The following is a 17,221-nucleotide window of genomic DNA, read 5'->3' as shown; positions in this document are numbered from 1 at the left end:
TTCTAGAAAACGCAGATTCAAGAGTTGTTGGCAAAAGGGCACATTAATCTAGGTTCATCACCCTGTGGGAACCTGAACATGTTGGTACAGAAGAAGGATGAGACATGGAGACTCTATATTGATTATCAGGTGCCGAATAATATCACTGTGTGGAATAAGTATCCAATCCCACATATTGATGACCTTTTCACCCAAATCAAGGGGGTCAAATATTTCAGCAAGATTGACTTGAAGTCTAGTTATCTCCCGGTACCAATTGAACGCTCCTATGTGTGGGAGACTGCCTTCAAATCCAAGGAGGGCATTTTCAAATTGCTCGTCATGCCTTTTGGGTTGATGAACGCCCCCGCAACCTTCATGAGGCTGATGGATGACATCTTGTGACCCTTCACCAACTCATTTGTGGTAGTGTATTTGGACGACATCCTAGTATTTAGCTAGAGTTGGTAACAGCACCTCCACTATATTCGACAGGTCCTCCAAACCCTACAACAACACAAATTGTGTGCCAATCTGGAGAAATACACTTTTGGTGTAACCCAGGTTCAATATATGGGGTACATCATTGATGAGCAGGGTGTGCATGTGGACCCATCCAAGATACAAGTTAGCTGGGATTGGCCATCCCAAACCACTCTAACAGAGCTCCACAACTTTCTAGGTCTTGCCAATTTCTACCGTACGTTCATGTTAGGGTTCTCTCATATCACTTGGCCTTTGAGTCAAGTCACCAAGGGTGGAGCGAAAGCAAAATTATTTTGGTTTGAATCCAAACAAAAGATGTTTATCGAGTTGAAACATCATCTCTACTCTGCACTAATTCTCACATTACTAAACCTGCAGAAACAATTTGAGATTGGGACAGATGCCTCCTGTTAGTGTCGGTCTTGAGCCCTCCATCAGTGATCAATAACTCTTTGCATATGCATTTATAGGTGTCTCATCAGTGTCAGTTTTGCATCCCGCTAGGCATGCCATAACACTGAATGGAGGAGCTGGTCTTTGTTCCCTTCTTGGCTTTGCTGGATCAGGTCATACAACAATGTAATTGAGTCCGGCTTGTTCTTGTTTTTGTCTTGAGGTCCCATGGTCTTAGGTCTAGGGTTTTGAGTCAAAATCATTTCAAGGTCATGAGTCATGGTCAGTAGGTGCCCAGCAAGCCGGAAGGAGTCTTGTACATACGTTTCATTATCATTTTCTTCAGCTATAGCTCATTTTATGCCTTGGGTTTAAAAACCCTGTTTTTAAGTCCAAGGCCATGTGGAAATTTAAAAAAAAATAAAGAAATTCTCAAAAATTTGTAAAAGTGCCGGCAATAACCCTGGTTCCTTCACTACAGTCCCTCAGGCGGTCAACCTGCAAAAAGAAAGGAGTCAAACGCATCAAAAGGCTCATTTCAGGACAAAATGACTCCAAAACAGTGTTAAAAAAGAATGTCCAAGTGGAAACATTATAAAGTGGGTTTTTGAGTTAAATTTTTTCAAATGTAAGCATATAAAGGTAAATTCCCTCTTTGAAGACCCTCATTGTGCATTTGAAGGCAAGAAAACGCAAGAGAAAGAGGTGAGAAGGCAAATTGGCAATTTGCAGCAAATTCTGGGCTTTCTGAGGGTGCACGACCAAACCACAGGTGCGCGCGACCACCTGGGTGGGCGCGACCAAACGGAGGCCAACGCACAGTGTTAAATAACACGGGCGCGACCAAACGGAGGAGCGCGACCATTCTCTGAGCGTGCGCGACCAAAAACTCTGTCTGCCGTAAAACTCACCCAAACTTCAATTTTCTTTCAAATTTGCTCGGATTTCTTCAAGGTATGCTTCCCTTATGATGTTTATAATCATGCCATGGATGAATAAGGAGGGTTATGGTAATTTTATCATGCAAGAAATTAATGAAAAATAGGTTAAGTGACTTGATGTCTTTGCAAGCTTATGTTAGGTTGTATTGTTTGTTTTTCAAGGTAATTTTTCCTTTATTCCCTTCCATTAGTTTCCCATTATAAATTCACATGTGTTAGAGTGTCATTTTCATTGATCTCATTTGCAAATTAATGCTAGACCCCATCCCAATTTCCTAAAAACCCTAACCCCTCCTAAACCCTATTTCAAATCCTAATTTCTCCCATGCATCCTACTCAAACCCTAACACTTTGTCACACAGCAAAATGAAAAAGAAATATTGTGAAAAGAAAAAGGAATATGATGGCAAATGCATGCATATGAATATCACAAAAAACAAAGTAATATCACTATGCATAGCCTAGACAAGACAAGAGCAAAAGAGACATATTGCTGTGTAAAAATCAAAGGCAAGGTAACTAGATGGCTGTCATGACAAAGTTAACAATATACAGCTGTACATGTTGTCAAAATGAACATTTTGCTGTGGTAAGGTTTGCATAGAACATGGTATATTTCCCTAACCTCAAACTCTGTTTTCCTACCCTTCCCTTCATTAAAACCCTAATTCAATTGCTTATCCTTTCCCTAAAAATCCCAGTGCAATTGAAATCCCTCTTCCTTTTTGTCAACATGTAAATGAAGCTTTATTTCCCCTATGACAAAAAGCATTCATGAAGCTGCAAGTATTGTTTAAAGACCTGCTGTTATAGAGTATGGTTGGCAAAGGATTGTTAATGTATTTCCTAGTCCCAAAATCTAATTTCCTTTCTCCATCTATCTCCCTAAATCCCTTTCATGCCATTCATCTCTTTTCCCTTTTAAATTAAACCATACAAACCCTACCTTTTCCCCATGTTATATGATTAAAACCCTACCCTCTCTACACAGCAAATTTGCATACGTTAATACACAGCAAAGTAAAAAAGAAAACATTGTAAAAAACAAAAAGAAAAGTGATGACAAGGCATGCACACAAGAAATTGTAAAAACAGTGAAAATGCCATTTGCATAGCCTTATTAAAAAATAAAGAAAAGTGTCATCTTGCTGTGTATATGTCAAAGATTCAAAGCTGTGTTAAAGTCATCACAAAATTCATCAAAAATACAGCTGCATAATTGTCAAAGGAAACAGTTTTGCTGTGTTAGGGTTTCTCATTAGCATGGTATCATCTCTCTATCCATAAAACTCTGTTTTTCCCTATCTATTCCCCATATGAAAACCTAATTCAAATTGCATTTCCCTTCATGCAAAACTCCCTATGCAATTGAATTTCATCCCCAATGTCAAAACATACAGTGAAATCTTAATTCCCAATGACAAATGCAAAAATGGAACTGCCAGCACCATGGAAAGACTGCTGTTATGAAAATTGTTTGGCAGATTTTGGTGAAGGGTTTTATTGTCTCCTTAAACCTATTTCTCTATATCCCCTCATCTCCCTAACTCACAAGACATCATACTCTATTTCCATTGCAAACCTATCACAGTAACTCTTCCCTCCCTTGGTGATCAAACATACAAAATCACTGTTTCCCAAAAGCATTAAATGGCCATTGCAAAAGTTATGAAAAAACAGAGTATGCTCTTAGATGACATGCAATTGCAAAATTTAAGGAGAGCAGCCTGTTAAAGGTTTATAACTGATGCTGCCCTATTCCCCTATGCTCATGACATCCTTCCCTCCATCATGGAGATTTTCATTGTCCTTTCCCTTGGTGTTCAAAACACAAGTTTTCCCTAATAAAATTTTAATTTGCAAATGGTGAGAGATGGAATGACATGTTTAGCATTATGTGATGTTTTCCTTCAAAATTCCCTGCTTATATATATTTTTCCCTTTCCTATATGTAAATTCCCTCCCCTAACATATTCCTCATGATGTTTCCCCTTGAAAACAGCATACTTCACAGCATTTTGCAGGCAGGGCAGCGGTCAATTTGACTTGTTTTTTCCACCTTGCTCAATAACACCATGTCAACCACTGAGACTAATGAGCAAGGTGATGACCGATCATCATCTTATGAGATTCATACACAGCAGAGGCCTCGTAGGGGAGGCAAGGGTGGTCACCACAAGAGGGAGGAGCCTATATCATTGACAGAGTTGCAGGCTTGCCCGTTGGCACTATCTTGCTTTCAGCATATGGCTTGTTTTCAGTTTTGTGAGAGGCTGTCACACATCCAGCATCACAGGGACTTGGCCCGGTTGTTTGTCCTCCATCTCCATGACAGGCAGGTCACCCTTGCAGGGGTGAATTTTGTATTTTCTCCAGAGGCTATCACAGATGCTACCGGGATACCCAATGTGGGTGAGGTATGGCCAAAGCGCAAGTGGGTGGACCTGGTATACTATGAGCCATATGTTAGGCCTGCCTATGTGCATCACTTGTCAAGGAACTTTCCTATCAAGTTCCTCCGAGCAGAGTATATAGACACCATGAGACTCATTATGCACTACTTCACATGCGAGGGGAGATTCTCACGAGTATTTTCTTGTCATATCCGCATGATGATGCACTTCACCAGAGTGAGGATGATGAACATCTCGGCATACTTATTTCACGACATTCAGAGGATGGCCACTACCTTTCGGAGACAGACCCCAGTACAGCAGCTCCGGAGCCTATGCCATCATGGTCTTATTCAGCTAGTAGTTTCCCATCAGCTGAGCCAGCAGGGCATCCCTTGGGCGGATTTCATCTCCCGAGATGTTTTCACACAGCCACATTCAGGGCCGGAGGCAGTTCATGAGGAGGGAGGGCCATCACATCAGCCTGAGACCAACATCCCGAGACACATGGCTTCTTCTCCTCGGGTCACATATCAGAGAGGTCACAGGACCTTATTTGCAGCAGCCCGACGAGTACTTTCTCTACAGCCAGTGGAAGGGGTCTCGTCTTCATCATCAGAGCAGCGAGTGTTATCTCCACACCACGTGGAAGGGGCCTCGCTTTCTTCATCGGCACAGGCAGTACAAGAGGGCAAGCAGCCCATGGTTGAGGATGAGGCAGTTGGCGAGGCACATGATGATTTCACTGGTCGTGATGCTCATTCTCCTTCCTCTTCAGATTTCTATGAGCTCAAGGAAGAGAACCTTGTGTTGCAGCGGAAGCTTGAGATGGCTCAGTGGACTATCACTTATTTAGAGCAGTGGACCAAACAGCTGGAGACAGAGAAAGAGTTGGAAGAGCTATGGAAGATTCGAACCGACCGAGACATCAACCGCAGGAGGCCTGGGGACCCACTGCCCAAGGATAGAGAGTTATTGCTCATCCGAGCAAATTGGCGCTTGGAGGGACTGCTAGACAAGGCAAACCGTGACAAAGAGCTGCTCCGGAACATGAAGACACACTACTGGGCAAGATTACATGTTTGCAAGGCGAGAATGAAAATTCTCCAAAGAAAGCTATCGGAGGCCCGGAAGAGGAGGAAAAGGACAAATCCGCTCCGTATCTTGGCTGAAGCCTCCCTCACTCATCATGGTACTGATCAGCCTTGATCCAGCACCAAAATGTGAAAAATTTGAAGATTTTTGAGCATTTTGAAAATTTTTGGTAATATTACAGGTTTTGCCCACGGTTTGGTCTCACCCCGGGTGAGACCATTTTGGAGGACTGCTCGGAATTTTGAAAACTTGGCATTTTTGGAAAGGGCATGCAAAAAGAAAAATTACCAATGCTTGGGAGAAGCCTGATTTTGAGTTTTGAGCCTCCAAAAGCTCAAAATACACCTAAACAATGACTTTCTGCCCACTTTTTGAGTTGCAGAAAGTGACCTTGGGAGAAATGGTTTTTGAGGGGTCAAATCAACACCAAATTCAGAAATTCCACTTGGGATGGAAAGTAGACAGGCCAAGCTTTCCAATGAGCCATTTTTCACCTGATTTGGATCAGTGGAACCCACTCAAAAACAGCTGTAAAGAGGCGCGACCAGAACTTTCAGGGGCGCGACCAGAACTTCCAGATTTGCCAGAATTGCCATTTTCGGTCAAAAAACACTGTTTTGACTATGGTTGACCATTTTTACTTGTAGATGATGGATGAATGTAATATTTTCATGGTACTTTGATAGGCTTTATCTTTCTTTACTCTTCTAGAAGCTTCTTTGATGTAAATAGTTAATATTTAATGCATGGATAGGCTTCCTAACTTTTAGAGGCAAGTTGTTGTGCTGGCCTATTATCTAGTGACTGATTTAGAATTAGTTGTAACAGCTCCTAGGAAGCTGAGCTCGACCCCTAGAGGTGGGGGAAGAGGTTTGACCTTCTATATTATGCCTTCTCCTTCTCATTTTCATGGTTGGACTCTTGTGGGAGAAAGCATTATTGTGTATTGTACATCTACTTCTGCAATTTAAGGAAAGGAAGGCCAGGGTTTTGCAGACTTCATTGTGGATTCTTGTGGATCATTGTGTTGATGGTGTGTCTTCTAATTGTTACTGTAAGTTTGTTTATGTGTTACATCTCTCTTTCTTTGCTGCTATTTGAACAAGATGAAGTGATAAAGTTTGAATTCATGCATGCCATGCTCAGCTTTTAATTCTGTTCAATATCTATGTTTTCCACTGTTTAAAGAGGATTCAAAGTCCTTGTTTGCCCTCTTTAACCTCCTCTCTTTCTTCCCTGATCACTCATCCAAGCCAAAGGCATCAGCACAAGTTCCTACCTTGCCCCAAAGATCCCCCTGCAAAAACTGTGCTCAATCCCCGCACCCTGAATTGCACTCCCTTCAATTGCCACCAAAAAACCAAAATTTTTTAAATCAACCCCCCTTTATCAATTTACTAGCCTAATATCTTTGATCCTAATTGGTCAGCCTAATTATATTATAAGATCTATCAAATCTGACCCGAGAGAGCCTTCTCATACCTCGTAGGGCTAGCTACGAGGTGAAATGGTTTGATGTAGCCTTGAGAGTTTGTCTATCTCAGCCTAGGTGAATTCCAAGCGCTAACACCTCCGACTATGCTATTGGTGCAGTTCTTACTCAGCAAGGGCATCCAGTGGTATATCAAAGTGAGACACTTCCAGACACAGTTTGAAATTATCCCACCTATGACAAAGAGATGTATTCCATTGTGCAGGAATGGCAACAATGGAAGAATTACATTCTAGGGAAGGTACTGATCATCCACACAGACCCCAATAGTTCATACAAATACAAGGAAAGTTGTAGAAATATTGCCATAAAAAATGCTCCACATACCTACAACCGTTTCATTTGAAAATTAAGTACAAGAAGGAAAGCACCAATAATGTTGCAAACTGCTTGAGCTGACTGTTGGTCATGGCGCTGACCACTGTGCTCGACTCTTCTGGACACGAGACTTTGGGGTGGTCGCATCTTTACAAGAGAGATCCATAATTCAACAACGCATATAAGGTGCTACTGGAAGGCAAGAAAGTTCCTGATTTTCACCTCTAGGGTGCACTATTATGCCACCTGGAACACCTTTATGCTCCTTCAAGCAAGCGTGCCAAGGTGATTTGGGAGGTGCACTACAGTCGAGTCGCTGGAAATTTCAGAGTAGAGAAAACAATGGAAGTGTTGCAGAAGTATTTTTATTGGATGAACCTGCCTGTGCCATTGCCAAATTGACCATCAAGAAGCAAGGCATATATACTCCTTCGCCTACTCATATTCGACCTCGGGAATCCATCTCCATGGCCATTCTGGCGGTCTGCAAGGAAAGTATCACAGCTAAACTCACTGCTAAGCTCTTATTTGAACGAGTGTGGGTACAATTTTTTATCCCATAGTCCATTATTTTAGATCTAGACAACAGTTTCCTGAGTACATTTTGGTCAAGCCTCTAGTCGATGTTGTATACCAAGCTCACTAAGTCCGCGGCCTTCCACCCCCAAAATGATGCCCAAATAGAGGTCGTCAACAAGATGATCATGCATATTTTGTGCATGTACAACTCGAAGCATCCACACACATGGAATGAAAGCCTCCCCTATGTCCAACACAGTTACAACAAAGTTCTCCATAGCTCAACCGGCCACAACCCCTTTCAGGTGGGATTGGGATTCCAGCCACTATGTCCCATTGATGTGGCCATATCATTTATAGCTACTCAGGTAGATTTTTCTCATGTCCAAGAAGAATTTGATAGGGCTAACAACTTCATTGAGCGCATTCAACACATTCGCTAATAGGTCCATGACATATTAGAAAGAGTCAATGCTAAGTACAAGCAGTGTCATGATGATCATCGAGTGCCACAAAAGTTCTACGTGGGCTTAAAAATTTGGTTACTGATACAAATTGGATCATTATATTTTTTTTCATCCATCTCAATGTATTTGGAGTGGAAAAAGTGTAGGAATCAAATCATGGGACTGTTTTTACCAGCACGACCCAGTTTGGTGAAACGGAGTCTGAAACCTTCTGGGAGCATTTTGAGGTATCAAACGATGTTTTTTTAGGGTAAAAATTTGTTATTGAAGGATCACACCTTTTCATGTTATTCTATACACATAGATCTTGCCAACGACCCAAGAAGTGTGTCAATCGGAGTTTGTATGAAAACATTATGCCACTTAGAAGTTGACCTTCCTATTTCACACCTATAGTTCGGGAGGATGTTGCGTCAACCCCCATTATTTATGGAAAAGGGTCTAGCCACATGATTTTGATGTAAAAGACTCTAGAAGAGTATATATTGTAACTCTGTTAAGAGTTGATGTAGTCAATAACCACTAGTAAGCTATCAAGTTGTGTTATAACCAGACCACTAGGAGGAAGAGGCATTCCATTCTTTCGAGAGCATTTTGTTCCATAGTTGAGAAAAGATAGCCAAGAGAGATAGAGGTAAAGCCAAAAAAGATGATATGTGCAGTGTAGTCGCTCACGGGCCATAGACATTACTTCTTTGTACCTGCAGCAATATTTCTAGATAAAGAAAGAGATCAAAGCGACCTCACCTTGCAGTTGGGTTTTCTCCCAAAAGGGTTTCCCAGAGAGAATATCTTGTGTCTTGTGTGTGTGTGTGTTTATTTTGTCATTCTCTACTTTTCCGCGTAATATCCATTCACATGCATGCACTAATTAGAGTTAAAGCCACAAACCTTAAAGTTTAATAAACTATAATAGTGTATATTTTTCAGAGTTTTAATATAACATTATTAGATCTATTGTGACGAACTGTCTAGTGGAATATCCACGATAGTTTATAGATCAGTTACATTTGCAGAAGGAGCGTATCATTGGGGCCCACCACAAGATTTGCCTACTCCAATATGGGCCTTACACCATCACTAAGGTTGTGGGAGACAATTTTTTTGAGCTCAACATTCCCCTATTCCTTGGCCTGCACCTAGTGTTCAATGTGGACCTCATTCAGCCATATTTTCCACCATTACTACACACATCAAACATTGCAAAACAAATCACATCCATAGAACTAAACCCCAACTATATGGAACATGCCACAATGGATCGAATCATGGACACGGAGATCAAGAATAGTCACCAATAGAAGGTCCAATTTTATTGGGTTGTCAAAGATGGCCAACTCCTGCACCAAGGCAAGTGACTCATCAAGGACCAAGTTCGGCAAAAGTTTCCCCATCTCATGGAGGCACTCAACGTAATGAGGACCATTTCTTCCTAAGGGGGGAGGACTGATCCATATGGATATTGGTGGCCACTCGCCTATTCTACTTGGATCCCCACCTTTTATTCTTTTTAGTTTCTTTAATTGTAGCACAACTTACTTTTTTTGGAATTTTTTCAGGTCCTAAACTTTTAGAGCCATTTTGAGGGACTAAAAGACGTTTTTAGGGAAAACAGAGAGACCAAAAAACTATTAAAATCACTTATTGATTTTTTAAGCCTCTTCTTCGAGATCTTCGAAACAAGGTATTATGATAGCCAAATGGAGATCGTATGTCAAAGTTAGGAAGTAGTCATTCCAACTTACCCCAACAGGGCCTGTTATCACTCAGGTTGTTCCCCAAAAGATCTGAGAAAAGGGAATACGACCGAGGTAACCACTAACCAATCTTTTGGATGCAGATTCTAGCCAATCTGCAGCCAGAGAGGGCTCTCTCTTTGTAATTTAGCTTTGTTTTTCTATATGTTAGGCTAGTTATGAAGTGCAGATAGTTGTTTGATGTTTGGATGGTGACATTTAATAGAACAGGGTTGCAAAGTATGAGAAGTTCAGACCATTGGGTTAATGGAGTCAAATGAAAATAAACTTTTGGGTATGGTTTCTTTGGCAAAAGGGGGAACTACAGGGCAAGATAATTAACCATGGAACAATCTTCAAGCTAAAATAAGATGAAATGGAGTCCGGGAATGAAAGGCAATAAAGAATATTTCATTATGCTAACAGAGGGGATGTGTATGAATATTACCAAGGAGCAGTTAAGAATTCCTTAATTGTATTCAGGGTGTAAGAACCAGGGAGACAGGAGCATTCAAGAATTCCTGCCTATGCTAGTTCTGAAGAAAACATAAAAATTGACAGGAATTGAACACAGAGTACAACAAAGTAAATTCTGGGCTATTCTTTTTTCCTGCAATTTAGAACATGATATATAGATGATATATAAAACACAGGAAAAGTAAAACGAGAGTTAAAAAAAACTTATTGATCCATGAGGTAATACGAGAATTCTGTAACATATTCTTTTGCCATTGATTCCACGACCAGCAAGTTCATCAACAAAGCATTCCAGCAATCTTTATTCAGAAGGGTTCTCAAAATTTACAGCGCAGGTCTAGAATGATATTCACCAACCAACCCTCAATACATCTCTAGAGGAGGTATTTATACAAAAAGAGTTACAAAATATCTCATAGAGAAAATATCAAGCAATAACTTTATCCATCTACTTCTTCAAAGGAAGTAAATGACATTGAAAACAGAGCGTAATCAATGTAGGAGTAATTTCCGCTATACTGGCTGCCTTAGGTGGTCAGATATATTTGACTTTTAAAACTCAACAAGTTGGCTGGTAGCTGTCTCTTTAATTTGCGTTCCTGAGTTGCTGTCCCGGCCTTTTCATCTGTGCCTCATTCCGCTTTAATACGTTTTGGCGTGACTTCCTTTCTCTGTTGTTTTCATTCTCATGATATGTGGCACGTGCAATTGAATTTGGTTAAATGCAGACGATAAAAAAGAAATAGAACCAAAAATACCTTGGTAAAACCTCCAACATACTCTGCCACCATTGGTCTGTTGGCAACTGGTGTCTTTGTAATTTTACCAATATTTCATCGACTTCAGTATACCTGTAGAAATTGGGCTGGACTTCAAAAAGATGTGTTATTTCATGCTCAATATAGAACAGATTCTCCAACTTGTCATATAAGCTCTGTCCAGAGGGAGGTACTATGTCTTTTGGGGTGCTTGATGATGCTGTGATCTGATTGGTAACATATGTATTCACCCTGTGTGCATATTTCTCATGTGTCAACAGTCTCTGATTGCTAGTTAACAAACTGGGTAGACCCTTTTCATGTAAGACTGTAAACTTTTCTGTAAAAGAATTTATTTCTATATGCATTTCTTGACTCTTTCTCTCCAGATTTTGTATAAAATTCTTCATAGTTAGCACCTTTTTAACTGTCAAAATGGTACCTGTTCTGTCCCTGATATCCAAAGTTGCTAATTGTTCTCTAGTATGAGTATTTAAAAAATGAATTAGTCTATTGGCCTGTTCGGGCATGTTCTTCAGTAATGCTCTGGCCTTTTGAATCTCTACTTGGGCCATTTCTATCAATTCAATTTGCTCATGGATAGTCTGTATTGATCTCCATTGATCAGTGATGGACTGGCCAATTTTAGTCCACAAAATTGTTTTGATTTCTGACAGATTTTCATGAAGAGTAAGATCTTTCTCCAAGGATTTTACCTTATTTTCCAAGGCCTTTACCTCTCTTGTTTTTTCAGCCACAATTATTTTGGAGTTATCATATCTTACCTCTAACTTGGCCAGTTTTTCTTTGGCTTCCTTCAGTTCTGCCATTTGGAGTTCTAATTCTTTTATTTCCTTCATCATCTTTTCCATGCTCATGCTAGTATCTGGTACTGTTTTTGTTGCTGCTAAAGCATCTATGATTGATGTACCTGTGGCTAGGACAGTAGGAGGTACAACTGTTGTGGTTGTAGGAGGAGCTGTTTCTGGTAGCTGGGAGGTCGACACTCCCTACTTTTATTTCATTGCCTTCTCCAATGCCTGCTCTGTTTCTGCTAATCTCTCATTCATCCTCATCAGTAAACACATCATGTCCTCCTCTGCTTTCTGCTGTGCAACTTCTATGGTCTGTGGGTGCATTGTAATTGGCAGCTTTAATTTCTTTTTGAGGGTTGCAATATCTTCTTCTTTCTTTTTTATTAACGCCTGGATGCCTTTGGGATCCTTGGTATCATGTCCCAGCTCTATAATAATTTCCTCCAAGGATTTGATCCTGTTATCCTTGGCTAATGAGGAGGCCTTTTCCAACTCAAATTGGGCAGAGGTATTGTGCACTGAATTCTGCAATTTGTGAGCTAATAATGCCTTGTCTGCCAAGGTGGAGTACACCATTTCATCGGTTTGCTTATGTAATTCAATATGGTCCATTGGATGTATGTCTTTGGAGAGAACTTCTAGATTGTTTCTGATATAATCAGCAGCTGATTGTGGTTGCTGCATTTTAGGCTTAAAGTGACTGAGATTCATCTTTCCTTCTTGAATATCATATGCTGACATTAATCTTTTTTGATTAGTGGGAGCCATCCTCAGTAATTGATTATAAAGTTGGATTCTTATGGGGTCATTCTTTGCCTTTATCTTAGTGAATGCTTTCTTAATGTCCGAGCCTTGCTTGCTCTGTTGTTTGCTTTGTGGCCTGGTGGATGTAAGCTCTACACCATGTTGCCTCTCTAGCTCTTGCTGATATGAACTAGTTGATGTTTCCAAAACTGGAGGAGTCTGTTGTTCAGTTCTTCCCTCACTGCTCAGGTTGCCTGTTGTCTCTCCCAAGAGTTCCTCCTCAGAGTAAGGATTTAACCTTTTCCTCTTTTCCCCTTGTTGTTCTGTTGGTCCAGTTACATGTGTATCTTCTTACCTATCCCTTTTCTTGCCTCTTTCCTCATTTAGAGGAGTTTGTAATACAGGGATTTCAGGTACCTTTGTTTGTGTTGAAGGACCTTGCCCTTGGCTTTGTTCCTTTGATGTATCTGGCTGATCTGCCATTGTTTTCTATTCCCTACCTATTACCTCCTTGCCTTTAGCTGATGTTGTGTTGGCCTTTTGTAATGGTTGTTGAGAAATCCTGGCAAAAGATGTGTCACCTCCTATGTGCTGGGGCAGTTTGAAGGATACCTGTCCAAAAGAGTCCAGGTCAAGCGTTTTTTCAAGCCCTTTCATAGCCTTTTCCAGTTTTTCTTCTTCAGTAATCAATTCAACTAATGTGCCCTCTAACCATTCTTGTTGGTTAGCATACTGTTGGATTTCAGGGATCTTGCAATGAACGTATGGTGCCAGGTTGTTTTTTACTTTTCTATAATTTATAAAATGACCAGGGTCATATGGTGCCCAATAAAAGCTTTGTTTCAGCATAATTTGCTCCCCTAGAATCTTATCTGCCTCCTCCCAATTGATTTCTTATTTTGAGCTGTGCCTTTTTCTTAGGGTTGCAAAAGTGGATCATGTATGCATGGATAAACTGCCTGAAGTACTCTAGTGCAAACAGCCTCATGGGCACAAATTTGGGTAGCTTGTAGGGGCATAGTTCAGAGCCATATATTATTATTTTAGTGTGATTCTGGTAAAAGTACCAGTCACCTATGCTGTAACTTTTAGAGAGCTATAAATTTCTCTGCATTTCACTAGAAAGTCTATCTTGAGGACTTGTCATCAGTAAAAAGGAGGCTGGATGTATGAACAAGTCAATGAATTCACAGTAAGAATAAGGGGAATCATTAACACGGTGGAAAACTGAGGTCCAGAAGATTACTGCTCTAGGCTCTCCTCTGCAATCCAATTTTTTGAAGGAGATTTGAAAACTGTCTGGTTGATTGTACATCAACAAATGATATATGTATGATGTGTATTTAAACACTCTCTCTCTATTGAGGCTCATGAATTGCTCATGGATTTTATTAGCTATGAAGGTGGCATAATCATATTGGACAGCATGGAGCTGTCCTACAGCAAAAATGGACATCAGAACTAAGGTAGTCTCATCAACATACTCACTGGTTTTGAATCCTAAGATGTAGGATATCATGTCTACAATGAATCTCCCTGCCTCATTGAACCAAGAATGCAGATAAGGAGGAGGTTGCTAGGGCTGGCAATTTAGTTTTTCATGAATAACTGAGCAATTCTGGTTATCTCTAAACTAGGCAGTTTGGCACCTTGGTCAAGCAACAATCCCATGGAGAGAGTCGCCAGAGGCTGAGTTGGCTTAATGTGCAGCATCTCATTTATGGATTGAGGAGTAATATAGAAGAGGACAGTCCTAGATGGAGCCATAACTGCTCTTTGAGTGGGCTCATAATTGGCATGACATTGGTGAATGAGGTCAGGGAATACATTCACTGAAGGGAGGTAATACATGGGCATATTAGACTCCCAGATTCCAAATACATCATCTTTGTTCCTGTAGCTGTTCCTGATCTCACAGAAGGCTTGCAGGTGAGGCTTTTCACCCATCATATCCTTAATTTGGAAATCCCTGTCAGCAAGGGGCATCCATTCCAATTCCTTATGTGGTGCATTCAAGGGGGCAACATTCAGGGCCACTGGAGCCTCCATTTTTCAAATTATTTTATGACTCTTTCAACTTGTAGTTAGGGCTTTTGCAGCAACAATATGGTAAAATGATAGTTTGTGGGCTTTTCTGTGGAAATTGCAGGCGGAAATAAGCTTAATTTCAGCTCGATGGGCGAATTTGCAGAGGGAAACATAGTTCACAGGTTTTCTTTGGAAAAAATGAGTAAAGTGGTGACTATAATGTAGAGGTTTGAACGTAGCATTGTGATTTTAATTTGAAATTTGGTTTTGCAGGAAATTTTTATAGAAAAATTTGGAAACACAGGGTTTATGAGAAGAATTTGGGGTAAATACCTGTTTAATGGACGCCTGGTGCGAAATGCAGGGAGAAGACCGAGCCGAGGGGCCGCGCTGTGGAGTCAATTTCCCTAGGTGGTGGACTGTTCAGCGAAAATGGTGTTTTGAACGTAAATAACCATGCAGAGCTTGCGCAGAAAAACAAAGAGAAATGGACAAAAAATGACATTTAATGACTTTTTAACAAAAAATTTGATTTTGGCGGGCTTTTAGCATGCTTTGGTCGGGTGACGTCAGCATGACGTCATCTTTGTCAGGTAGCGAGGCGTACGGGAGGTGACTTGGCACTGACACGGTAGACAGGGTAGACGACATAGTGGAGAGGCGGCAGCTGCTGTGGGCGCTGACGTCAGCACGGGGAGTGAACGCGGTTTATGGTATTCCCTGCACCACTTATTGAACAAAGGTGGTTTCGGGCAGAGGGGATGTGATGGTAGCGGGTGAATGACACGCGTTCCGCAGTACGGCGGAAATACCGCTTTTCATCAGGCGCTATCTTTTGGACATTGGAGGGGTTCCGATATGGACACGAGCCATCCAATCTGTAGGATCGGATCCGACGGTTGACGGGATGAGGAGCTGCATGCAGGGAGGTACGGCGCGGGTCCCGCCCATATAATATTCAATATTCTATAATGTTTTGGGTTATAACCTTTGGTTATTGGGTTTTTGCGGGCGCGGTTATTTATTTAACCAGGTGTTAAATAAATCCAATATTTTTGAGTGCGGCAGGTTGTTATATGGTTCCAATTGAACCAATAATCCTCGTAAACCTTAGTATATGGCTATATTAAGCCGGGGGTTGGGATATTTAGGTTTTTAGGGACTTTTATGTTATTTTATATAATAGGGGGAGGAGTTTAGTTTAGAGATTTATATAATATATGTTAGGAATTAATATGGGTTTTGAGAGGAAGCGCTAAGTTGCAGAGTTAAGAACTTAGGCTTAAGGAAATGAGAGGGTTTTTTAAGCAGCAAAGTTGGATAACTTAGGCTTAAGAAGATAAATGTTTTACACAAGAAATTTGGCTTTATTCTTTAAGCAAACTATCATTTTACTTAATTCTTTACATGAAGATGGAGGGTATTTGAGAGTATTGAGTAGATCTCAATCTCTTTAGGGGAGGTTAGTGAGTAATTGATGTGAGAGGAATGAGGGGAAGTTAGACATGCAATATCTGATTTTTCACCATATTTTGCCAAGGTAGTTATGATACCCTTGAGGTGAATCATCTTTGAAAGACAATTTTTTCATGAACCTACTTCTGCAACACCAAAATTACCTACCCATTCTGCTACACCTAACATTTTTTCTTCATTTTGTTTGGGTGCATTTGAACTAGCAAACCCTGATTCTCTTATTTTCTTTTAGCTGCCACCCTATCTAAGTCTGCCCTTATTTCTTCCAAGGGCTCAGATTTAGCTATTGAGACCCTTTGCTTCTCTACCTAATTATTTTTCTGCCAAGCTTGAACTGTTTGGACAGACTTTATTCCCTATCTCTAAAACAAGTAAATTCAAACATGGGGAGGCCAAGATTGAGCTGTTGGGCCATCCATGAAGTGTGACAGAATTCACTGATTGCATAATTTGAACTTGTTTGCAAAAATAGGACAGTAGTGGCATTTTGACTAGCCATTTTCCTGGTCTTTTCTTTGAGGTTCATTTTCTTTCTTTCTTGACCAATTCATTCTTTTTCCCTTTGATTATTCTTTTAGGGCATACCCTCTTTATATTTTTTAAATTTTTTATTTTTGAAAATATGGAACCTTTGCAGCATGGAAAGGATGATCATATTTGTCATTTCCACAGTCAATCATGAAATATGACACCTATTGGTATAGGAACCTAACAGTGGCTCCACTTGGGGATGGCTTTTCCAGGTGAAAAGCCAAGAACAACAGGTCAGATGGCCTTATATTCAACTCTTGCTGCAATCTGAAATTTCCTTTTGCTGTAAACAAACAAAACTATATCTCTGTGACATATATACATTTCTCATGAGCTGATTTGATCAATTACAACTCTGTCTTTGATAGTTTTCTAAATATTTGCCATCATATTTTTAGCTCCCAAGTCTTCTTCCTTAAGTCTTCCAATAGGCTCAAAATATCATACAAAAAGTAGCACAATTCTTTGCTTCTTCTCCTCAAAATTTGCTACATCTTACTCTCTACCTTATTGCTGTAAAAAACTGAAGAAAATAGACACTATTATGTACAAAATACAGTTTGAATATGTTAA

The sequence above is a fragment of the Pinus tabuliformis genome, chromosome J (genome assembly GCF_031772625.1).
Source record: "Pinus tabuliformis cultivar Carrire ecotype Pingquan chromosome J, CPIR1, whole genome shotgun sequence".
Lineage (NCBI taxonomy): Eukaryota > Viridiplantae > Streptophyta > Pinopsida > Pinales > Pinaceae > Pinus > Pinus tabuliformis.
The sequence above is the reverse complement of the archived record's forward strand: the minus strand, read 5'-3'. Positions refer to the sequence as shown.